Here is a 25,892-nt window from a genome sequence, read left to right on the forward strand (position 1 = left end):
CAAAGTTTGAGAACCCTGCCATTAACAGTGTAAGAATGGCTGCTGTTTACATTTGCGCAATGAAATTTGTATTTTTCTCCACCCACTTATTTCCTAACATTGTTTAGGTATGTATTTGGCTGGTGTTGGCTCCGCCTACTATTTCTAACCCTAACACACAATTACTCAATAACCAAGTTTGTGAGCTTTGCGGTTTTTGGCATCAATAATTTGCATTGAGATTAAACAAATCTGATTGGCTGTTTGTGGCTCCACCCCTTTGTCTGAATTTAACCCCAGTCACCCAATGACCCACTGTACCAGGTTTAAGGCTTGTGCTATTAACAGTGCAAGAATGGTAGCAATTACATATTCCCTCTTGAAAATCAATAGGTGAATTTTGATTGGCTTTTGTAGGCTCCACCCACTTCTCTGAATATTAATCCCAGTCACCCAGTGACCAATTGTGCAAAGTTTGAGAACCCTACCATTAAAAGTGTAAGAATTGCTGCAGTTTACATTTTCTCAGTGAAATTTGCATTTGTCTCCGCCTACTGATGACCCGGCATTGCCCGATTATGTATTTTGCAAGTGCTGGCTGCGCCCACTTTTCCTAACCCTAACACACAATTAATCAATTACTCAATGACCAAGTTTGTGAGCTTTGCTGTCTTTGGTATCAATAACCTGCATTAAAATGAAACAACTCATATTGGATGTTTGTGGCTCCACCCCCTTTTATAAATTTAAACCCCAGTCACCCAATGATCAACTGTACCAGGTTTGAGGCTTGTGCCATTAACAGTGCAAGAATGGCAGCAATGAAATATTCCCCTGAAAAATCAATAGGTAATTTTTGATTGCCTTTTGTAGGCTCCACCCACTTTTCTGAATATTAACCCCAGTCACCCAGTAACCAACTGTGCAAAGTTTGAGAACCCTACCATTAACAGTGTAAGAATGGCTGCTGTTTACATTTTCCCAGTAAAATTTGTATTTGTCTCCGCCCACTTATGACCAGGCGTTGCCCATTTATGTATTTGGCTGGTGTTGGCTGTGCCTACTTTTCTAACCCTAACACACAATTAATCAATTACCAAGTTTGTGACCTTTGCGGTGTTTGGCATCAATTATTTGCATTGAAATGAAACAAATTTAATTGGCTATTTGTGGCTCCACCCCCTTTTATAAATTTAAACCCTAGTCACCCAATGATCCAGCGCAGGGGACACGGATCGCTGTGTCCCCAACATCAGACACACAAGCCGCCGCTGCTTCACTACAGGACCGGTGTCCTGCTAAGTGTGAAGACCACGTGGCTAGGAGTGGAGACCACATGGCCCCGCCGGGGCCTGCGAGACCTGTGTCGGCTGCATCCGCTCGCCCAGGGCTAGCGCTGCTGGCACGGAGGAGCAGGGGATCCACATCCGAGGAGCCTGACACTGCACCGAAAGGGACACAGGCCTGACTTCAGCCTTGCTGGCCTGCCGACACTGCAGACCACGCATGAACAGACATCCCCGCGGATCCATCTGCAGGAGACTCCCACTACCAGCACACATCCCTTCTGCTGGACGATGAGCTGCAGAGCTGGGCTCCCCTTCTGGAACTGGTAAGAGGACCACACGATCCCTATGGGCTGCTGTGCACTGTTATTGACTGCTCCATAGACTGATCTGCGCTGTTATGCATCAATCCATGGACTGTTTGCATGGTCGGTTCTGCACTGGTTTGCATTGCTTAATGGACTGTCTTTGCACTGATGCACGGCTGCTCTGCACTGGTGCTGCAGGGGTGCGTGTGTGCGGTTTTTTGTGGACTGTTCGTCACTGCTACGGCTGCTATGCACTGCACTGATGTATGGACGGCACTGCACTGCCACTGCTGCCATGCACCAACTTATGGACTGTTCTGCACTGGTACTGCTGTTATGCACTGTCTTTTGCACTGTTTTGTGCACTGGCTCATAGACTCAGTCCTGCGCTGCCGCTATGTCTCCTGCACCACCCCTTCCCACATGCACCACCTACACCAGGCCACAGTTACTCAGGTGGGAGCATGCCACAGCCCCACAACCAGAAGACAGGCTCCTGGCTGCTTCTGTTTGGAGCCATATCCAGGAACTTATGGCCTTTCAAACAGAGCCACATGCACGCAAGCGCCGGAGAGGCTGCAGAGCAGGTGCCCGCACGAGGCTACAGAGGAAAGGCTTGAGGTCAGCTATACCGGCAGTCCTCCTAGCGAACGTCCGCTCCCTCCCCAATAAACTAGAGGAGCTGCGGCTCCTCGGGGAAAAGAGGGATCTCGGCAGCAACACTCCGGTCTTCTGTTTCACGGAGACTTGGCTCCACGACAACATCCCGGATAGTGCCCTACACCTTCCAGGCTACAACCTCATCCGTGCGGATCGCGACAGCACCCTCTCCGGGAAAAAGAAAGGGGGCGGCATCTGTTTCTACATCAGCCCCACCTGGTGCTCCAACACCTCTGTGCTTGTCAAAAAATGCTCACCAGAGCTTGAACTCCTCCTGATAAACTGCAGGCCTTTTTACTCTCCCAGGGAGTTTTCTTCCTATGTGCTCATTGGCGTGTACATCCCACCAGATGCGGATGTCAAAACCGCTCTGCGCGATCTCAGCGACACTGTCACTCAATGGGAGACGTCCCTGCCGGACTCACTGTTCATCATTCTAGGAGATTTTAACAGAGCCAACCTGCGCCAAGAGCTTCCACGCTAGCCTTCCATCAGCACATCACCTGCCCCACTAGGAACGCAAACACTCTTGACCATTGCTATACGGCCTTGAGGGTTGAGGGATGCTTACAAAGCTACCCCATGGGCAGCACTAGGCGCATCCGACCACTGCCTCATCCACCTAATTCCCACCTACAGGAGGCGCCTGGAAGCTGCAAAACCAGTCCTTAAAACAACCAAAGTGTGGTCAAGCGAGGCCAAGCTACAACTTCAAGCCTGCTTTGACTGCACAGACTGGCAGGCCTTGGAAGCACCAAACCTGGATGAGTGGGCAGACAACGTGAGCTCGTACATCAGGTTCTGCGAGGACTCCTGTATACCAACAAAAACTCACAAACTCTACCCAAATGACAAACCATGGTTCTCCAAGAAACTTCGACAACTGCGCAGAAGCAAGGAAGCCGCACACAAGTCTGGGAACCAGGAGGAGTACAGGAGGGCAAGAAACTTGCTAGACAAGGAACTGAGAATAGCAAAAAAGGGATACGCAGATAAGCTGAAGGAGGACCTCTCCTCAAATGACTCACAAGCTGTTTGGCGTGGGCTCAAAGCTGCTACCAACTACAAGCTCCCTCCCCAAAACGCAACTCCCAGCACTGAGCTGGCGGAAAACCTCAGCGGCTTCTACTGCAGGTTCGAGGAGAAGGAGGCCCCGGCTGGGCTCCTGCAGCTACATGGTCCCCTCACTACACCCCATACCTCAGCACCACCACTCCAAATCTCGGCTCCCCTGGCCATAAAGGAGTCAGACGTGGCGTGCCACCTGTCCAGGCTAAAGGCAAGGAAAGCCTCAGGCCCTGATGGGGTGTCGCCAGCCTGCCTGAAAACATGCGCACAGCAGCTTGCACCTATCCTGTCCTCTGTCTTCAACAAGTCCCTACAGTGTGGCAAAGTACCGGCGTGCTTCAAGAGGTCCACCATCATCCCCGTGCCCAAAAAGCAAGGCGCATCCGACCTCAACAACTTCAGGCCTGTCGCCCTCACATCGGTCATAATGAAAACTTTTGAAAAGGCTGTCCTGCCCCTCCTTAAACAAAAAACGGAAACCCAGCTAGACCCATATCAATTTGCTTACAGGGCAAATAGGTCGACCGACGACGCCATTAACATCTGCCTGGAGCTTGTCAACAATCACCTTGACAAACCCAATTCATATGCCAGGGTCCTCCTCCTTGACTTTAGTTCGGCATTTAACACCATTAGCCCCCAGATACTAGGAGAGAATCTGGCTGAGCTCGGGGTCCACCCCACACTTCAACTGTGGATCAAAGACTTTCTTACAAACAGATTTCAGGTTGTAAAGCTGGGCTCCACCTCCTCGCAACCAAGGACCACCAACACAGGGGCCCCTCAAGGCTGCGTCTTGTCACCATTCCTGTTCTCCCTTTACACGAACAATTGCAGATCCTCAGCAAACTCTGTCAAAGTAATCAAATTTGCAGATGATAACACCATAGTCGGCCTGATCCCCAACAATGACGAGCAGGCATACCGCCATCAGGTAGACAGGATCTGCCACTGGTGCAGGGAGAACAAGCTGGTCCTCAACAATGCAAAAACCGTTGAGATTATCTTCGACTTTAGGAAGCTTGCCCCCACTCCACCCCCACTGCACATTGGAGGAACGGTGGTGGAAAAAGTGTCCTGTGTCCGCCTCCTGGGCACCACCATCTCCAACACCCTGAAGTGGAAGGAAAACACTGTCTCCACCCAGAGGAAGGAAAACACTGTCTCCACCCAGAGGAAAGCTCAGCAGAGGCTCTACTTCCTCCGCCAACTGAAGAAGTTCGGCATGTCACAGAATCACTTGACGAACCGCAACGATCGAATCCGTCCTCTGCTCCTCTATCCTTGTCTGGTATGCTGGCTCCACCGAAAGCGACAGACGCAAACTACAGAGGGTGATCAGGTCAGCGGAAAGGATCATAGGGAATACACTCCCTGCCCTAGACCACCTCTATAATGCCAGGTTACGCTCCAGAGCATTGAAGATTGCAAATGATCCCTCTCACCCTGGCCACCAGTTGTTCAGTCAGCTCCCCTGGGGGCGGAGGTATCTGAGGTACCGGTCCATCTCCACTAAGACCACGAGACACAAAAATAGCTTCTTCCCCTCAGCTGTAAAGTTGCTGAACTCTACAAACGCTGCTCATTCTCTCCCCCCTTAGGCTGCCCCCTCCAGGCCGATCTTCTGCCTACAACCCACATGGCTGGGGTAAATGTGCTATGTATATGTTTTTGAAATGAAGTGATGTCTAACATGTTCTATGTTGTTTATGTTTCTATGTAATGCCCTGTATCTATGTGCCAAACCCAATTCCGGGCACGATTCAGTTGTGCTTGGCGAAATAAAAGCGATTCTGATTCTGATTCTGATTCTGATCAACTGTACCAGGTTTGAGGCTTGTGCCATTAACAGTGCAAGAATGGCAGCAATGTAAATATTCCCCTGGAAAATCAATAGGTTAATTTTGATTGCCTTTTATAGACTCCACCCACCTTTCTGAATATTAATCCCAGTCACCCAACGACCAACTGTGCAAAGTTTGAGAACCCTACCATTAACAGTGTAAGAATGGCTGCAGTTTACATTTTCCAGTGAAATTTGTATTTGTCTCCACCCCCTTTTTGGTTATGGGAATAAAAAGTATCCTATACTTTATTCCAGGTAATGTACTATGTGTGTGCCAAATTTCATTCAAATCCGTTCAGCCATTTTTGCGTGATCGAGTAACAAACATCCAAACATCCAAACATCCGAACTTTCCCATTTATTATATTAGTAGGATTACTATTCTATGAATTTGAATGCAAACTAGAGCCCATGGATGCAGCTAGCCTTAAAGGAATACTGTAGGGGGGTCGGGGGAAAATGAGTTGAACTTACCCGGGCTTCTAATGGTCCCCCGCAGACATCCTGTGCCCGCGCAGCCACTCACTGATGTTTCGGCCCCGTCTCCGGTTCACTTCTGGAATTTCAGATTTTAAAGAGGATCTGTAACATAAAAAGATCCCCTGGGGGGTACTCACCTCGGGTGGGGGAAGCCTCCGGATCCTAATGAGGCTTCCCACGCCGTCCTCCATCCGTCAGGGGTCTCGCTGCAGCCCTCCGTGGAGTCCGGGCAGCGGTGACGTCATTATTTACCTTCCTGGCTCCAGCGCAGGCGCTCTGACGGCTGTCGGCTCCGAACTACACGGAAATACCCGATCGCCGTCGGGTCTGCTCTACTGCGCAGGCGCAAGTTTCCGGCGCCTGCGCAGTAGAGCGGACCCGACTGAGATCGGGTATTTCCGTGTAGTTCGGAACGGAAAGCCTCCACAGCGCCCCCCGCTGGAGCCAGCAAAGGTAAATATTAAACTAACAGTCGGCACAGTCGCCGGCTGTTCGGAGGGCTGCGGAGAGACCCCCGTGGGACAGAGGACGGCGTGGGAAGCCTCATTAGGATCCGGAGGCTTCCCCCACCCGAGGTGAGTACCCCCCAGGGGATCTTTTTAATGTTACAGAGTCTCTTTAAAGTCTGAAAACCACTATGCCTGCGTTGCCGTGTCCTCACTTCTGCTGATGTCACCAGGAGTGTACTGTGCAGGCACAGACCATACTGGGCCTGTGCAGTATGCTCCTGGTGACATCAGCGTCACCAGGAGCAGCTAGACTCCCTAACACTGCTGCTGCCTATAGAGCGTGCACTAGTGGCTGCAGCTCTGGCGCTCTGAGTCCGCCAGGAGAAAAGCGCGATATAAATGTTCTGTGTCTTGTCTTATTGTGTAAAGGTCGCATAACAAGCGGTGCAAATTTTTTTGTTCAGTTACGTTCCTGTTTTTACAGCACCCACTTTGAACCTAGCCTTAAAACTGGGACCCACTAGGAGTGCTTTTTTTATTTTATTTTTTTGCTGTGCTTGCCAAATCTGATTGCCAATGATCAGCACAGCGCTTTTCCAGTGGATTCCTATGGTGGTTGTCCAACTAGTAGCATTGTGATCACGGAGCAATTGCAAAACACTTCTTGCAATAGTTTGTGAGTGATCCCAGAGTGATTGTATCAGTGGCTATGGCCAAATTGCAATTGCTCCGAGAATCACGGAAAATTGCAGCACTTTTGCGTTTCACTCAGTGTTGCTTGCGAAGTTTGCATCAAAAATGCTATTTTAAATTTCGATAAAATATTTCTGAAAATACCTTGTATTTTCACAATATGGTGATAATTCACGAAACCACAAAAAAAAATTATTTTTAATGTGAAAAATTCCAAAAAGCACAAAATCGTTTCTTTTTATCGCCAAAATTCACAAAAACCTGTAAGAAAAAAATCACAAACTTTATTTTCTACGGCATTTTCGCTCGAAAGTCGAATTTAACGTTATTTTTGCTAAAATGAATGCAAAAAGGATTTTAGCGTTTTCTCTCATCACTGGTTTTGCTAAATCGAGGGCACTTTGCGATTGCCGCAGAGCGTCCGTAGTGGGTCCCAGTCATTAGACAGACTTCCATACTTCCTTCAATTCTCCACAAGGATCGTCAAGCCTGCGTTTAACTATCAATGAAGATCGCAGAGATTAGGGTCAGACTCGATCAGTCATTGAGCTGTGGGTTTCCTGTTGAACTGACATGTAACGAACAACGAGTAACTTTCCGTGTATTTGTAGAAATTAAAAGTCATTTTCAGCCAGAGAACATTCTTTATTGTGCTTTCTTCTGGCCCAGGACCATTTATCCAAACTGCTTTCATTTACGTTTCTCTGGCTCATGCATTTTAATAGCTCCATCTCTTGAAACACTGGGAGAAATCAAGAATTTCTATTGACTTAACGGAATTTGCCGTGTAATTTAAAGTATGCACAAACCGCACTTAGGCAAATGCATTTTAAAGGATTATAGTGTGCATGCTCTTTAACTTGTTTTTGCTTAACTTAAATTATTTTACCATTTAATGAAAGAGGAATGGTAAACAAAAAGAATCTATTAAATGTTGGGAAATTATTTCAGAATGTTCTGTGCTTGTCTCCACTTTGTTTTTTATCCAAGCCTTCCCGACAAGGCATTAAAGTATTATGATAAGATTACCGAAGAGGAAGAAAGGGTAATTCCATGAGTACTCCATGTCAATGTGCCAAACATATTGATGCAAGCATCTGAAGCTCCGTTGTCTCAAATGTATATTCTATGAATACTCGTAAGGATGGAGGCGCCCAAGTGTAAAAATATATATGAACTCCTAATAATTGAAATAAGTATGAGTGGTAATCTCTAGACTCTTACCTCTCCTGATGACAAAAACACCAGTAGTACTGGAAAAGTATTTATTCAAAACACAAAATAGACAACGCATTTCATGGGTACTAGCCCGCTTCCTCAGGTAAATGCAAAGTGCCTAATTCTGCAGCAAGGTGAATAGGATAGGGGCGCCTCTGATCCTGTTCACCTTGCTGCAAGGCACTGTGTATTGACCTGAGGAAGCGGGCTACTACCCGTGAAACGCGTTGTCTATTTTGTGTTTTGGATAATTACTTTCACAGTACTATTGATGTTTTTTGTCGTCAGGAGAGGTAAGAGATGACCTTTCATTCTTATTTTAACTTTTATAAGTTTAAATATATTTTTACGCTTGGGCGCCACCATAGTTATGAGAATCCAGATTAAGGTAATAGGTTTCCCCCCCTAAAAACTACAAGCCCAGTAAAGTGACCATCCAGCTTCCTGGAAAAGAGGGGAATGGTTAATGTTAGTTGTCAGTAAATGTCAAAATTTGCAAGAACAGAAAGCCCATAGACACAGCACCACTCTAATGAAATGGTAACATTTATTCAAAAAAATATATATATAATATTGATACAAAATGACATCTTATAGTTCCAAACAAAAAATAAAAACAATTAAAACCGACCAATTGGTCCAAAATGGTTACAGCTGCCTACAATCATGTCTAATGAATATAAAGAAGTACAATCCACCACATGAATAAAATTGCAAATGTGGCACAGAATAATATCTGTATTATGACCGCCTCAGTGTGCATCTAAACAGAGCACACTCAAGGTTGAACCCGGGTTCAGTAAAACACACAATAAATGTACATATCCACATGCAAGTGCAAGGGGAATAATAAAACAGTTAGTCCCTGTAAGAAATAAATATAAATATAAACCAGTGCAGACTGCTATATATATACACTCTGGGAGCAGCCTATGGAAAAGTGCATAGTGAGAATGATAAAAAAGAGAAAGAGGAAGATACTTAGCCTGGGCAGACCAAGAGGGGCGAAGACAGCGCAGCTGAGATGAGTAAAGTCCCTTCAGAACAGTCCCGCAAGCTCCGCGGGCGTCACCCCGCTTTTAAAGGAGAGGAGAGGAACACCACATTGCAGGACGCCAGATCGGCGTTTAAATAGAGGTGCAGAGAGCGGAGCAGGCGCCCCAGAGATCCCCGCGCGTCAACCCGGATGTGACGTCACGGGGACGGAAATAGAATCATGCTGGAATCCAGGAAGAGAAAACCACGTTGGAGCGCAAGCGGCAAGCAAGCCGAGGTGAGTAAACGCAGCTCAATGCCCATGACAACAGATAGACAGCAATAGAACAAGAATATGGAACAGCCAGGGAATGGCCGAGCAGAGCAAGTGATCACCAGAGAAAGACATATAGGGCTAGATAATACATTGTAAGACAATAATATCACTAAATCATTATGATATACCAAGCAAACGATCAAAATACCATAATACAATATACATGTATATATAAGCACAATTAACAATGGAAGGGAGTCCAGATATATAGTACTGGGGCATATGGGGGCAAAGTTCATCCTAGTCCAGATCTTTGAAAGGGCAGGCAGTTCTTATTTAATATTAGATAGGACAGGCACACCAACGGGTCCGTCCAAAACGTCCAGAGTCCACATGAGTCCACAGGATTTAAGGCATATAATAACCACGGATAACACAGAACAGGTTCAGGAACAGTGGCCAAAAACGTCCATACATCCATAAATCAGATGAAAACAGCATGTCATAAATATAATTCGATCTATATGAAGAAAATATATATTAGTCACCATGGATACATATATATATATATACATATATCACCAAAGAAAATAAACCATGAATCATGTTAAAAAACCTGTCCAATCAATTTCCTCATTCATGCCCCGTGGGGCCATGCTGTCCAGTTGGTAAATCCATCTGGCCTCACGTTTAAGTAGGGCAGCTACTAAATCACCTCCTCTCAAACCTAATCTAATCTGGTCAATCCCACAGACCCGTAGCCCTGTATAGCGACCGCCATGCTCAAAAAGAAAATGGGCTGCCACTGAGGTTAAGACTTGATTGTTCTCCAGATCACGTTTGGCTAGTCTGATCTTAGATAGGTGTTGCTGAATTCTAGTTTTCAACATGTTCTTAGTTTGTCCAACATAAATTTTGCCACAAGTGCAGATCAAGGCATATACCACACCCCTCGCTTTACAATTGATGTATCCGTATAGTTTAAACTGTTTAGTACCATCTGTATTATAGATGGTCTGTTGGGGGCGCATATAGTCACAGATGTTGCATTCCCCACACGGATAACTACCTTTCAAAGGTCCTCTGCATCTCTTCATACCTTCAATAAAGTGACTTGAGCATAGTTTATCTTTTAGACTAGGACATCTCTTAGCTGTAATGGAAGCATTAGGAGTGATAAATCTGGCAATAGTAGGATCAGACAGCAGAACAGGCCAAGATTTATTAAGCATCCTATAGAGATCTCTCCATTGATTATTGAAGGTAGTACTGAGTCTTACCAGTTGACTAGAGGGCTGAGATGCTTGATGAAGATGAAGAAGTGAAGATCTGTTCTTGATTCTCGCCTTGTGGTAAGCCTGGGAAATCACTCTCTTTGGGTAGCCCCTATCTCTGAATCGATCAGTCAACCCACGTGCCTGCACAAAAAAGTCATTGTCATTAGAACAGATACGGCGTACTCGCAAAAATTGGCCAGTAGGGATATTGTCACGGAGTGATTTAGTGTGAGCACTCTGGTAATGTAAGAGAGAATTCACTGACGTTGGCTTACGAAAAAGATCGGTACTGAGTTGTCCCTCTGCATTGATCCTGATCTTGATGTCCAAAAAGTCAATCTCTGTAGATGAAATGTGCCTGGTTAAGTGAATATTCATGATGTTATCATTGAGAGTAGATAAAAACCTATCACAATCATCCTGTGACCCCCCCCACAGCATAAATATGTCATCAATAAATCTGAACCAGCCCAAAATATTGGGCTGGAATTGTTCCAAAGGAGGACCAAAGACTATCTCACGTTCCCAGAGACCCAGGAACAAATTCGCTATGGAAGGAGCGCACTTCGCGCCCATAGCAACGCCACAGGTTTGTTTGTAAAACTGCCCATTGAAGAGAAAATAATTGTGACTGAGAACAAAATCAGCCAGGCACAGCAACAGGCCCTTAAGCTCTCCCTGTTGATTACTTTCCATGTTAAGGAAATATGTCATGGCTTTTAAAGCCCATTGATGTGAAATATTGGTGTATAGGGACTCAACATCTAGGGAGACTAAAAGGGTACCTGGAGTCACTGTTAACTCTTCTATGGTCTTCAAAAGATCAGAGCTGTCTCTCAAATATGAGTCCAGGCTGGTCACATGTCTCTGTAGAAAAAAATCTATAAAGTCACAAGAGGGAGCCGTTAGACCCCCGATTCCAGCCACAATGGGTCTCCCAGGTGGACAAATAGCATTCTTATGGATTTTCGGTAATAAGTAAAAGGTTGGGATCACCGGATGCTTAACAGATAGAAATTCAAACTCCTTTTTAGTGATTGTACCTGCATTCCTAGCCGAAACCAGGATGTCATCAAGTAGGGCTTTATAATACTCAGTGGGGTTTCCTGGTAGAACAGTGTAGTTGTTGGTATTTCTCAAAAGCTTATATGCCTCCTGTAGATACATTTCCTTTGGCCAAAGGACAACGTTGCCCCCTTTGTCCGCCTCCTTAATCAAAAAAGAATCATTATTAGATAATTCTCTAATGGCTTTTTGTTCATCTCTAGTAAGGTTTTGACCTTGATTGGGGATAATAGGTAGACGCTCAATTTCCTTCCACATGGACTCAAAAAAGAACTTAACTGCTGGGCATGAGTTAAAGGGCAAGGTATACTTAGACCGGGGCCGGAAAAGGCGGGAACGGTTACTCACCGCATCGTTTTGTTGATTCTCCTGCAAAAGTCCCATAAGATCCTCAAAGACCTGTCGGTCCAAAGACTCCATTTGTGGAGGCGGGGCCTCCGTGCCCCCCTCAAAATATTTTTTGAAAACAAGTTTTCTGCAAAAGAGATAAATATCTTTCAAAACTTCAAATTTATCCAGGCTCCTAGTAGGTGAAAAAGTAAGCCCTTTACCCAGAATACTCTGCTCAGTCTTGGTTAGTTCATGATCTGTGAGATTGATGATTTTCAGTCCTTGTGTTGTTGTTCCCTCAGTCTTTTGACCCGTGGGGTCTGCAAATCCCTGAGCAATCCTGCCCTTGTGTCTCCTACCACCCCTGCGGGTTCGCCTTCTAGATCTGTATCGCTGTCCGATAAAAAATCGCTTGTGGAAATAGTGTCGTCAAGTGGAGTGGCCCTAGGCCTTTGTCCATTATTGGGAGGTGGAGGGGGCCTAGATTGAGGTGGCACTGCTCCATTTGGTCTATTGGGGATTTGTGGTCTGGGGCGTCTCCTACGCTTCCTCCCATTCCCTCTATGCCTCCACCTATAGGCTGCTCCACTATCATAATCCTGACGATCTCTCATGAGTTTTTTCTTTTTACCATCTACAATGAATTTCTCAAAACCCTCCATATCTAACTTCAATTGGTTCAAAAAAGGTTGTACAACGGTATCTTTATCAAAAGTTTTAATCTTGCTCTCAAGCTCTCTGAGCTCCATTCTTTTCTTAATTAACAATTTCTCATCATGTTCAACAAGCATATTAATGATAATGATGGAACACTTAGCTAGGCCTTCCTCCCAGGTGGCCTTATACTCATTAGCAACCTCCCAAGCTGGGAAAATTTGAACTCTGAGGCCTCTTGGATAGATACCCTCATCTTTGTACTGTTTCAAGCTATGAATGTTCCACCATAATCTCAGATACGCCCTGTTGGTATCCTTATATAGTCTACACATTTGTCTAGCTTCGTCAGGTACATTGTTCCCACCAATTGGATGGGACCCAGAAAATACAGTTTCAAACTTCCTGTTCCAACCTGACTCTAAAGCATCAATAAAGCCCTCCATATTGGAACTACAATGATGTCAACAAAATATTTTTAAAGAATACAAGAGAATGGAATAAGTAAGATATACCTTAATAAGTATATATAAAAAATTGTATTTAGATGAAATAAAGTAGGTGCTGGACTGAAAGGGTGGTATAGAAGAGACACACCCTAATAATTATATCAAGAGCAAAGGAGTGTCCGCAACACTACACTATGATAATGATGATAAGAGTGTGCAAGGGCTCAAAAAACATGTAAAAATTTGCAAGAACAGAAAGCCCATAGACACAGCACCACTCTAATGAAATGGTAACATTTATTCAAAAAAATATATATATAATATTGATACAAAATGACATCTTATAGTTCCAAACAAAAAATAAAAACAATTAAAACCGACCAATTGGTCCAAAATGGTTACAGCTGCCTACAATCATGTCTAATGAATATAAAGAAGTACAATCCACCACATGAATAAAATTGCAAATGTGGCACAGAATAATATCTGTATTATGACCGCCTCAGTGTGCATCTAAACAGAGCACACTCAAGGTTGAACCCGGGTTCAGTAAAACACACAATAAATGTACATATCCACATGCAAGTGCAAGGGGAATAATAAAACAGTTAGTCCCTGTAAGAAATAAATATAAATATAAACCAGTGCAGACTGCTATATATATACACTCTGGGAGCAGCCTATGGAAAAGTGCATAGTGAGAATGATAAAAAAGAGAAAGAGGAAGATACTTAGCCCGGGCAGACCAAGAGGGGCGAAGACAGCGCAGCTGAGATGAGTAAAGTCCCTTCAGAACAGTCCCGCAAGCTCACTATGCACTTTTCCATAGGCTGCTCCCAGAGTGTATATATATAGCAGTCTGCACTGGTTTATATTTATATTTATTTCTTACAGGGACTAACTGTTTTATTATTCCCCTTGCACTTGCATGTGGATATGTACATTTATTGTGTGTTTTACTGAACCCGGGTTCAACCTTGAGTGTGCTCTGTTTAGATGCACACTGAGGCGGTCATAATACAGATATTATTCTGTGCCACATTTGCAATTTTATTCATGTGGTGGATTGTACTTCTTTATATTCATTAGACATGATTGTAGGCAGCTGTAACCATTTTGGACCAATTGGTCGGTTTTAATTGTTTTTATTTTTTGTTTGGAACTATAAGATGTCATTTTGTATCAATATTATATATATATTTTTTTGAATAAATGTTACCATTTCATTAGAGTGGTGCTGTGTCTATGGGCTTTCTGTTCTTGCAAATTTTTACATGTTTTTTGAGCCCTTGCACACTCTTATCATCATTATCATAGTGTAGTGTTGCGGACACTCCTTTGCTCTTGATATAATTATTAGGGTGTGTCTCTTCTATACCACCCTTTCAGTCCAGCACCTACTTTATTTCATCTAAATACAATTTTTTATATATACTTATTAAGGTATATCTTACTTATTCCATTCTCTTGTATTCTTTAAAAATATTTTGTTGACATCATTGTAGTTCCAATATGGAGGGCTTTATTGATGCTTTAGAGTCAGGTTGGAACAGGAAGTTTGAAACTGTATTTTCTGGGTCCCATCCAATTGGTGGGAACAATGTACCTGACGAAGCTAGACAAATGTGTAGACTATATAAGGATACCAACAGGGCGTATCTGAGATTATGGTGGAACATTCATAGCTTGAAACAGTACAAAGATGAGGGTATCTATCCAAGAGGCCTCAGAGTTCAAATTTTCCCAGCTTGGGAGGTTGCTAATGAGTATAAGGCCACCTGGGAGGAAGGCCTAGCTAAGTGTTCCATCATTATCATTAATATGCTTGTTGAACATGATGAGAAATTGTTAATTAAGAAAAGAATGGAGCTCAGAGAGCTTGAGAGCAAGATTAAAACTTTTGATAAAGATACCGTTGTACAACCTTTTTTGAACCAATTGAAGTTAGATATGGAGGGTTTTGAGAAATTCATTGTAGATGGTAAAAAGAAAAAACTCATGAGAGATCGTCAGGATTATGATAGTGGAGCAGCCTATAGGTGGAGGCATAGAGGGAATGGAAGGAAGCGTAGGAGACGCCCCAGACCACAAATCCCCAATAGACCAAATGGAGCAGTGCCACCTCAATCTAGGCCCCCTCCACCTCCCAATAATGGACAAAGGCCTAGGGCCACTCCACTTGACGACACTATTTCCACAAGCGATTTTTTATCGGACAGCGATACAGATCTAGAAGGCGAACCCGCAGGGGTGGTAGGAGACACAAGGGCAGGATTGCTCAGGGATTTGCAGACCCCACGGGTCAAAAGACTGAGGGAACAACAACACAAGGACTGAAAATCATCAATCTCACAGATCATGAACTAACCAAGACTGAGCAGAGTATTCTGGGTAAAGGGCTTACTTTTTCACCTACTAGGAGCCTGGATAAATTTGAAGTTTTGAAAGATATTTATCTCTTTTGCAGAAAACTTGTTTTCAAAAAATATTTTGAGGGGGGCACGGAGGCCCCGCCTCCACAAATGGAGTCTTTGGACCGACAGGTCTTTGAGGATCTTATGGGACTTTTGCAGGAGAATCAACAAAACGATGCGGTGAGTAACCGTTCCCGCCTTTTCCGGCCCCGGTCTAAGTATACCTTGCCCTTTAACTCATGCCCAGCAGTTAAGTTCTTTTTTGAGTCCATGTGGAAGGAAATTGAGCGTCTACCTATTATCCCCAATCAAGGTCAAAACCTTACTAGAGATGAACAAAAAGCCATTAGAGAATTATCTAATAATGATTCTTTTTTGATTAAGGAGGCGGACAAAGGGGGCAACGTTGTCCTTTGGCCAAAGGAAATGTATCTACAGGAGGCATATAAGCTTTTGAGAAATACCAACAACTACACTGTTCTACCAGGAAACCCCACTGAGTATTATAAAGCCCTACTTGATGACATCCTGGTTTCGGCTAGGAATGCAGGTACAATCACTAAAAAGGAGTTTGAATTTCTATCTGTTAAGCATCCGGTGATCCCAACCTTTTACTTATTACCGAAAATCCATAAGAATGCTATTTGTCCACCTGGGAGACCCATTGTGGCTGGAATCGGGGGTCTAACGGCTCCCTCTTGTGACTTTATAGATTTTTTTCTACAGAGACATGTGACCAGCCTGGACTCATATTTGAGAGACAGCTCTGATCTTTTGAAGACCATAGAAGAGTTAACAGTGACTCCAGGTACCCTTTTAGTCTCCCTAGATGTTGAGTCCCTATACACCAATATTTCACATCAATGGGCTTTAAAAGCCATGACATATTTCCTTAACATGGAAAGTAATTAACAGGGAGAGCTTAAGGGCCTGTTGCTGTGCCTGGCTGATTTTGTTCTCAGTCACAATTATTTTCTCTTCAATGGGCAGTTTTACAAACAAACCTGTGGCGTTGCTATGGGCGCGAAGTGCGCTCCTTCCATAGCGAATTTGTTCCTGGGTCTCTGGGAACGTGAGATAGTCTTTGGTCCACCTTTGGAAGAATTCCAGCCCAATATTTTGGGCTGGTTCAGATTTATTGATGACATATTTATGCTGTGGGGGGGGTCACAGGATGATTGTGATAGGTTTTTATCTACTCTCAATGATAACATCATGAATATTCACTCAACCAGGCACATTTCATCTACAGAGATTGACTTTTTGGACATCAAGATCAGGATCAATGCAGAGGGACAACTCAGTACCGATCTTTTTCGTAAGCCAACGTCAGTGAATTCTCTCTTACATTACCAGAGTGCTCACACTAAATCACTCCGTGACAATATCCCTACTGGCCAATTTTTGCGAGTACGCCGTATCTGTTCTAATGACAATGACTTTTTTGTGCAGGCACGTGGGTTGACTGATCGATTCAGAGATAGGGGCTACCCAAAGAGAGTGATTTCCCAGGCTTACCACAAGGCGAGAATCAAGAACAGATCTTCACTTCTTCATCTTCATCAAGCATCTCAGCCCTCTAGTCAACTGGTAAGACTCAGTACTACCTTCAATAATCAATGGAGAGATCTCTATAGGATGCTTAATAAATCTTGGCCTGTTCTGCTGTCTGATCCTACTATTGCCAGATTTATCACTCCTAATGCTTCCATTACAGCTAAGAGATGTCCTAGTCTAAAAGATAAACTATGCTCAAGTCACTTTATTGAAGGTATGAAGAGATGCAGAGGACCTTTGAAAGGTAGTTATCCGTGTGGGGAATGCAACATCTGTGACTATATGCGCCCCCAACAGACCATCTATAATACAGATGGTACTAAACAGTTTAAACTATACGGATACATCAATTGTAAAGCGAGGGGTGTGGTATATGCCTTGATCTGCACTTGTGGCAAAATTTATGTTGGACAAACTAAGAACATGTTGAAAACTAGAATTCAGCAACACCTATCTAAGATCAGACTAGCCAAACGTGATCTGGAGAACAATCAAGTCTTAACCTCAGTGGCAGCCCATTTTCTTTTTGAGCATGGCGGTCGCTATACAGGGCTACGGGTCTGTGGGATTGACCAGATTAGATTAGGTTTGAGAGGAGGTGATTTAGTAGCTGCCCTACTTAAACGTGAGGCCAGATGGATTTACCAACTGGACAGCATGGCCCCACGGGGCATGAATGAGGAAATTGATTGGACAGGTTTTTTAACATGATTCATGGTTTATTTTCTTTGGTGATATATGTATATATATATATATGTATCCATGGTGACTAATATATATTTTCTTCATATAGATCGAATTATATTTATGACATGCTGTTTTCATCTGATTTATGGATGTATGGACGTTTTTGGCCACTGTTCCTGAACCTGTTCTGTGTTATCCGTGGTTATTATATGCCTTAAATCCTGTGGACTCATGTGGACTCTGGACGTTTTGGACGGACCCGTTGGTGTGCCTGTCCTATCTAATATTAAATAAGAACTGCCTGCCCTTTCAAAGATCTGGACTAGGATGAACTTTGCCCCCATATGCCCCAGTACTATATATCTGGACTCCCTTCCATTGTTAATTGTGCTTATATATACATGTATATTGTATTATGGTATTTTGATCGTTTGCTTGGTATATCATAATGATTTAGTGATATTATTGTCTTACAATGTATTATCTAGCCCTATATGTCTTTCTCTGGTGATCACTTGCTCTGCTCGGCCATTCCCTGGCTGTTCCATATTCTTGTTCTATTGCTGTCTATCTGTTGTCATGGGCATTGAGCTGCGTTTACTCACCTCGGCTTGCTTGCCGCTTGCGCTCCAACGTGGTTTTCTCTTCCTGGATTCCAGCATGATTCTATTTCCGTCCCCGTGACGTCACATCCGGTTGACGCGCGGGGATCTCTGGGGCGCCTGCTCCGCTCTCTGCACCTCTATTTAAACGCCGATCTGGCGTCCTGCAATGTGGTGTTCCTCTCCTCTCCTTTAAAAGCGGGGTGACGCCCGCGGAGCTTGCGGGACTGTTCTGAAGGGACTTTACTCATCTCAGCTGCGCTGTCTTCGCCCCTCTTGGTCTGCCCGGGCTAAGTATCTTCCTCTTTCTCTTTTTTATCATTCTCACTATGCACTTTTCCATAGGCTGCTCCCAGAGTGTATATATATAGCAGTCTGCACTGGTTTATATTTATATTTATTTCTTACAGGGACTAACTGTTTTATTATTCCCCTTGCACTTGCATGTGGATATGTACATTTATTGTGTGTTTTACTGAACCCGGGTTCAACCTTGAGTGTGCTCTGTTTAGATGCACACTGAGGCGGTCATAATACAGATATTATTCTGTGCCACATTTGCAATTTTATTCATGTGGTGGATTGTACTTCTTTATATTCATTAGACATGATTGTAGGCAGCTGTAACCATTTTGGACCAATTGGTCGGTTTTAATTGTTTTTATTTTTTGTTTGGAACTATAAGATGTCATTTTGTATCAATATTATATATATATTTTTTTGAATAAATGTTACCATTTCATTAGAGTGGTGCTGTGTCTATGGGCTTTCTGTTCTTGCAAATTTTTACATGTTTTTTGAGCCCTTGCACACTCTTATCATCATTATCATAGTGTAGTGTTGTGGACACTCCTTTGCTCCTGTCAGTAAATGTCAGTTAATTACTTATACAGTGGTTGCAGGTAGGGATTAAAAAAAAAAATAAAAAATCACTTATATAGCACTTTTCTCCTGGCGGACTCAAAGCGCCAGAGCTGCAGCCACTAGGATGTGCTCTGTAGGCAGTAGCAGTGTTAGGGAGACTTGCCTAAGATCTCCTGCTGAATAGGTGCTGGCTTACTGAACAGGCACAGCCAAGATTCGAACCCTGGTCTCCTATGTCAGAGGCAAAGCCCTTAACCATTACACTTTCCAGCTGCAATTCCGATTCCGTAGAACTAAAATTTCAGCACTTCCAATCAGAAATCACATTTCCGCATTGGAATGTGGATTGCAGAAATCATAGTGCGCTAAGCAGATTTCGATTGGAAACGATAGAAGACCGTGGGCCACAGAAGGTGAGGTAAGCCTATGTGCACCTCCTCCCCCCCCCCCCCCCACAAACACACAAGGCGTCAATTTCTGAATTATTTAAGGACTAAGGTATGCTTTAAGCAACTACTTACACAAGCCAATCACTTTTAAACTACTTATTGATATATCAAGTGTCTTTGCAGGACAGTATAGTATTGGGTGTTTATAGTGTAAGAATTGACAAGATTCCAGTTGTAACATAGCCTAAACAATCATGGCTGCCATTAGGCTGTTAACAATCAGCTTGATATTAAATAGAGGGGAAAAAAAGAACAAAAAATAAACGTTCCCATGAAAGGAGGGCAATAATTGGTCGCCTAAAAATAGTAACGGCTAGCATTTATAAACAGCTAATTTTGCCCTGCGAATGAACGTGTTTTATAGGTGAACATGGAAAGCTTGATGGCTCATTCTTCTGACATGGAAACAATTACATTAAAATGCAGATGTAGATTCCAGTAATCTCTTCGGAATAGACAAATAGGTTTTGAAATAATTTACAAATGATGTACTAAATCTGTTTGCCATCTGCTCTCTGCTTGGGGAAAACATTGCATTTATCTCAGTGGTCTCTCTGAAAAAATAAAATATATAATACAGTATATTGCATGTGCATCCTATATAAGGGAGGACAAAGATCGAGGTCTCCGCAGCTTCTGATTGCTTTACATTTTATAGCAGACAGAAGAGTTTTAGGAAAGAGACTTGTTCCATTCGCTATGCTTTGTAACAGTAGGATAAAGTCACTTACTGGGAATCTTAATATGTGCAGACCGAAAACGTTAAGGTTACAGCGATATATACAGTACATGGATCACTTATGTTGCCTGTTACCCAAGCAACATGTTCCCTGTATAACCACTTCACACATCCAGACATTATAGCTATGTCCCTATTTAATCAGCAATAACTTTATCCCTACTTATGACACCTACATTAAATTTATATTGGGGTTTTTTTTTCAACACAAACTAGACTTTCATTGTATGGCATTTTTGAACACGTGTTTTCTATGCATTTTAATGGAAAAAAATAGAAAAAAACATATTATCAGTTTTACCAATTTCAGATTAAAAATAAAAAGTGCTACTGTAGATAAAAATCACAAATTTTGTTTGGCTATGTCTATTCTTTATCACAAAACTTAGATTTTGTTCCTGTCACAATTTATGGTGAGGATATTTGATTCTGAAATAATGCTACAGTGTGTATTTTTCACTATGAACTGAGAAAATTAAAGTATTTTTGTTATACTGTTCTTTTCCTGGCATATGGCCCACCTGACTATGGTGGATTCCAGGGGGGGGGGGGGGTGGTTCCCCATGAAAGTTTTGTTGGGAAACCTCAAGATTTCTAATTACTTTCCTATATAACAAGAGTTTCTGTCAATTATTAAGGAATCTCAGATGCACCACCCTGAGTCATGACCATTACACATGGCTTCCCACATTGTCAGGGCAGCTAAAAGGAAAAGAGAGCAAATACTCCCCCCACCTCAGGGGTAAAGATAGCAGAAAATAACAGCTGCACAGGAAGAAAAGGGTAAACATAGCGGATGATGACTGCTGCACAAGAAGAAAGGGGTAAAGGTAGTGGACATTGACTGCTGCATTGGAAAAAAGGGGTAAAGGTAATGGAGAATGATTGCTGCATAGGAAGACAAACGATAAATTTAGTGGAGTATGACTGCTGCATTGGAAGAAAAACGAAAAAGGTAGTGGAGTATGACTGCTGCATTGGAAGAAAGGGGTAAAGTTAGTGGAGTATGACTGCTGCATTGGAAGAAAGGGGTAAAGTTAGTGGAGTATGACTGCTGCATTGGAAGAAAGGGGTAAAGGTAATGGAGAATGACTGCTGCATTGGAAGAAAAATGATAAAGGTAGTGGAGAATGATTGCTGCATTGGAAGAAAAGGGATAAAGGTAGTGGAGTATGATTGCTGCATTGGAAGAATGTGGTAAAGTTAGTGGAGAATGACTGCTGCATTGGAAGAAAAGGGGTAAAGGTAGTGGAGAATGATTGCTGCATAGGAAGGATGGGGTAAAGTTAGTGGAGAATGACTGCTGCATTGGAAGAAAAGGGATAAAGGTAGTGGAGTATGATTGCTGCATTGGAAGAATGGGGTAAAGTTAGTGGAGAATGACTGCTGCATTGGAAGAAAAGGGGTAAAGGTAGTGGAGAATGATTGCTGCATAGGAAGGATGGGGTAAAGTTAGTGGAGAATGATTGCTGCATTGGAAGAAAAGGGTAAAGGTAATGGAGAATGACTGCTGCATAGGAAGAAAGGGGTAAAGGTAGTGGAGAATGATTGCTGCATAGGAAGAATGGGGTAAAGTTAGTGGAGAATGACTGCTGCATAGGAAGAAAGGGGTAAAGGTAGTGGAGAATGATTGCTGCATTGGAAGAAAGGGGTAAAGGTAGTGGAGAATGATTGCTGCATTGGAAGAAAATGGGTAAAGGTAGTGGAGAAAGATTGCTGCATAGAAAGAATGGGGTAAAGTTCGTGGAGAATGACTGCTGCATAGGAAGAAAGGGGTAAAGGTAGTGGAGAATGATTGCTGCATAGGAAGAAAGGGGTAAAGGTAGTGGAGAATGATTGCTGCATTGGAAGAAAAGGGGTAAAGGTAGTGGAGAATGATTGCTGCATAGGAAGAATGGGGTAAAGTTAGTGGAGAATGACTGCTGCATAGGAAGAAAGGGGTAAAGTTAGTGGAGAATGACTGCTGCATTGGAAGAAAAGGGTAAAGGTAGTGGAGAATGATTGCTGCATTGGAAGAAAAGGGGTAAAGGTAGTGGAGAATGATTGCTGCATTGGAAGAAAAGGGTAAAGGTAGTGGAGAATGAGTGCTGCATTGGAAGAATGGGGTAAAGTTAGTGGAGAATGACTGCTGCATAGGAAGAAAGGGGTAAAGGTAGTGGAGAATGATTGCTGCATTGGAAGAAAGGGGTAAAGGTAGTGGAGAATGACTGCTGCATTGGAAGAAAAGGGTAAAGGTAATGGAGAATGACTGCTGCATAGGAAGAATGGGGTAAAGTTAGTGGAGAATGACTGCTGCATTGGAAGAAAGGGGTAAAGGTAGTGGAGAATGATTGCTGCATTGGAAGAAAGGGGTAAAGGTAGTGGAGTATGATTGCTGCATTGGAAGAAAAGGGATAAAGGTAGTGGAGAATGATTGCTGCATTGGAAGAAAAGGGGTAAAGTTAGTGGAGAATGATTGCAGCATTTGAAGAATGGGGTAAAGGTAGTGGAGAATGATTGCTGCATTGGAAGAAAAGGGGTAAAGTTAGTGGAGAATGATTGCAGCATTGCAAGAATGGGGTAAAGGCAGTGGAGAATGACTGCTGCATTGGAAGAAAGGGTAAAGGTAGTGGAGGATGGAAGGAGTAAAGGTAGTGGAGGATGACTGCTACACAGTAAGAAAGGGGTAAAATAGCAATGTGCAGTGCATTGTATTTCACAGATCAAGTTGGTTTAAAGAGAATCTGTATTGTTAAAATCGCTCAAAAGTAAACATACCAGTGCGTTAGGGGACAACTCCTATTACCCTCTGTCACAATTTCGCCGCTCCCCGCCGCATTAAAAGTGGTTAAAAACAGTTTTAAAAAGTTTGTTTGTAAACAAACAAAATGGCCACCAAAACAGGAAGTAGGTTGATGTACAGTATGTCCACACATAGAAAATACATCCATACATAAGCAGGCTGTATACAGCATTCCTTTTGAATCTCAAGAGATCATTTGTGTGTTTCTTTCCCCCATGCACTGAAGTTTCAGGCTGCTCTTTTCTTCTTGCAAACAGCTTTGCCCTTGTTTGTAATTCCTCAGTATGTGAAAGCCCAGCCAGCTCAGAGGACGATTTATCCAGCTGATTAGAGCAGCTTCTCTCTTCTCTCTTATCTAAATAACACACAGGCAGTGTGCATAGAGGGGCCAGAAAGGGTGAGTTCATAGCAGAACCACAACACTGAAGAACTTGGCAGCCTTCCAGACACAGGCCGACAAGTCTGACAGGGGAAAGATACATTGATTTATTACAGAGACTGTCATAGTAGAAAGTGCTGCAGTTAGCCAGAACACATTAGAATAGCTTTTGGAACATGTAGGATGATAAAAAACAGGATGCAATTTTTGTTACGGAGTCTCTTTAAGAATGTATAAAGAGGCATTTTACATAAGCAGCATCTTAGTCGCAGCCGCCAAGTCTCCCATGTGACATGACCATTTTGTGCACGGGGGTCTCCTTTAACGTTTTTTCCCAAAAACCTTCACTTTAGGTTTTGTGCACAGAGCAACTTATTTTATGTGCAGGTTACTCAGTCATTGTTTTGTGTATGTTTCTAGGATGCGTTTTCTACTTCATTACCACGGGCTTTGTTCTTGTTTTTTTTCCCAGGCTTGAAATAAGCTTTGAGCAAGTGGGATCTTCTACCAGGGGAGCGATCAGGAAATTGGCTACCTGTACAATTGGCCCAGCGCCTACTGCAAATGGCCTTCTGCCTAGCTCTTCCATTGCGCACCTTCGTACAGCACAGGATATTGGTTCTCTCTGCCTGAAGCTTTAACACGATACTCTTTGGAGTTTTGGCAGAAGGATATTTATCACACAGCAGGTATGTCCTTCTGCTTTCATTTCCAAGGTATTAGAATTCTTTGTAAATGTATGAATGGGATACACAAGAGAATGGAGGCAGCCAGCTCCGCAACTGTAGAGCATTGTCACAGCTAAACGCTTTATTTCAGAACTAATTTTACATAGAAAACATTGTAGCCTATTAGAAAGAACAACCTGAGGGGAAGGTACGGGTGTAAAAACAAGAGATGGGAAATTTAGATCTCCATATAGTGTAGTATGTACTGATGATGAGGGAAATGTCCATATCCGATTTTGTGGAAATTCCGATTTTCGCCAATTTCCGATTTTTTGCTTTTTCCGCTTTCAGGTTTGCAATTTTTCTGATTTACGAGGAGTATTTTATTTGTCATTTTTTGCATCAGAAAATGCAAAAAAAAGGACCCAAAAAAACCATCGGAAATTGGGAAAACGGAATCTTGTGATTGGCCTAAAATGACCGCAGTAATCTGATTCTTGCAGAAAAATTATGCATTCTGTGATTGGTGCAATGCTTCTGAGTTCTGAGATTGGGCTAAAATTACGGTAAATTGGATTTCCACGGAATAACGATTTCTGATTTCCGAGTTCCGATTGGTTGCCGATTCCCGATCGGAAATGCAGACGTTTTAATTCCACTGAATTCAAATGAGCATCCCTGCTGATGATGAACAATTGTCAGATAGCTAGAATAAAGTGATAGTCACAAAGGTAGGTTACTTCAAAAGTAGCCATAAGTGGGGAGAATAAACCTGATCTCGTTCATAGAGCTTTCTCTATGTTTGCTTCTGTCCTGTGCTAGAGTTCAGGTCTACTTTAAGTGTAAGTGTATTAAATCCGCTTTAAGGAATGTATGTCCTTTGTGTATTTTTTTAAAGAGGAACTCTGAGCTCCAGAATAAATATGTAAAAACATTTTTACCACTAGCGATATAGGCAATATATACACAGGGCCAGCCTTTTCCTGCAAGACTCTTTTGCCTGAAATGATTACTTGTGGCCAGGGTATGGTCTCATGCTTGTTCAGGTGCTGCCCCTTGCACCCAATGTTAAATGCTGATGATGTACCCCAAATTGGAAAATCATAGGCCAGCTGTAATTTTGGTTCAATGCCCAGAGCAAGCCCAGAATTTTCAAGTGGGGGATTCCTGAAAGGTCTCCCTCACCCATGCACAATACAGTATAATAATATGGTAGGACATCATGCTGGGTACACATAATGCCATTTCCTGTCTGACTGACAGGATCTGACAATTATTTCCTAAATGTCCGATCTTCTCCCGATCGACAACGGGATCAATCAGGAGCAGTTTGGATACAGACAATAATGAGGACAGCCGACATTGGTAATTAAGGGGAAAGTGTAGCATTCACACAGCAGGGCACAGGGCTGTGCTCATACCTGATTCTGGTAAGTTCCCCAGAGCTGCTCCATGCTCTGTACATACACTGCTGCTCCATGCTCTGTACACGCTGCTGCTCCATGCTCTGTACACACACTGCTGCTCCATGCTCTGTACACACACTGCTGCTCCATGCTCTGTACACACACTGCTGCTCCATGCTCTGTACACACACTGCTGCTCCATGCTCTGTACACATGCTGCTGTTCCATGCTCTGTACACACACTACTGCTCCATGCTCTGTACACAGGCTGCTGCTCCATGCTCTGTACACACACTGCTGCTCCATGCTCTGTACACACATTGCTGCTCCA

The sequence above is a fragment of the Hyperolius riggenbachi genome, chromosome 4, assembly GCF_040937935.1.
Source record: "Hyperolius riggenbachi isolate aHypRig1 chromosome 4, aHypRig1.pri, whole genome shotgun sequence".
Taxonomy (NCBI): domain Eukaryota; kingdom Metazoa; phylum Chordata; class Amphibia; order Anura; family Hyperoliidae; genus Hyperolius; species Hyperolius riggenbachi.